This window comes from Sceloporus undulatus, chromosome 4, assembly GCF_019175285.1.
Source record: "Sceloporus undulatus isolate JIND9_A2432 ecotype Alabama chromosome 4, SceUnd_v1.1, whole genome shotgun sequence".
Taxonomy (NCBI): Eukaryota; Metazoa; Chordata; class Lepidosauria; order Squamata; family Phrynosomatidae; genus Sceloporus; species Sceloporus undulatus.
Window position 1 is genome coordinate 9,521,697 of NC_056525.1, and position 852 is coordinate 9,522,548.

Consider the following 852-nt stretch of genomic DNA (forward strand, 5'->3'; position numbering starts at 1 on the left):
AAGCTTCCTGGCCCCGCAAGCTTCCTTCCTGCAAATAAATACAGGGCATCCTGTAGAGTAAGGGGTACCTACCAGTCCTATAATGGGAAATCTTCCTGGCCTGCAAATAAGGGACATCCCTTATAATAAAGGACACCTGCGGGTCCCATGAGGCACTAAGATTTTTGGCACTAAGATATGGGGCACTCCTCATAATAAGGGATGCTTGCCAGACCTATAAGAGACTCTCAAATAAGGGGCATCCCTTATAATAAAGGACACCTGTTAGTCCCATGAAGCAAAAGATTTTTGACACTAAGATAAGAGACATTCCTTATAACAAAGGATGCCTGCCAGTCCTATAAGAGACAACCTTCCTGGCTCTCAAATCAGGGGCATCCCTTGTAATAAGGGGCCTACGGGGGACATGCCTCCTAGTCCCCCCAAGAAGGGCATCCCTTACAAGGAGGGACCCCTGCCAGCCCTAAAAGGAGGAGGAAGCTGGCTTTCAAGTCAGGAGCATCCATCCTTGCATCACCTAGTTGCCTTCCTCTTCTCTCCTCCTCCTCCTTCTCTGTCTCCTTCCCTCCTTCCCTCTCCTCCTTCTCTCTCTGTACCGCAATGCTGTAGTGGGGAGGGAGGGAGGGAGGGGAAAAGAGAGAGAAGGAGGGACTGCATTGCGCCTTCCCCGTCCATAGGTGGACCCCTCCCGGCCCCATAAAGCCTCCCGAGCAGAAGCTGGCAGCCTCTGCCTCCTGAGATCTCAGCAGCCGGTAAGAGCTGGGCAGCCCCTGCCCCAAGAGCCTCCCGCTTAGAGAGGGGGATATTTTTTTTTGGGGGGGGGAGGTGTTTGTGTGCATCCTTTTCCAAAAA

The 852-nt window shown here is 52.3% G+C and overlaps 1 protein-coding gene across 1 annotated transcript in view; it reads left to right on the forward strand.

Moving 5' to 3' along the window:
* Positions 1-653: 653 nt before the first annotated feature.
* The window catches only part of EEF1A2 (eukaryotic translation elongation factor 1 alpha 2), a 72,153-nt gene continuing 71,954 nt past the window's right edge, over positions 654-852 (forward strand). The window contains exon 1 of the mRNA XM_042463391.1: positions 654-752. The gene's annotated coding sequence lies outside the window, so the exon portion shown is untranslated. The remainder of the gene's footprint in view (positions 753-852) is intronic.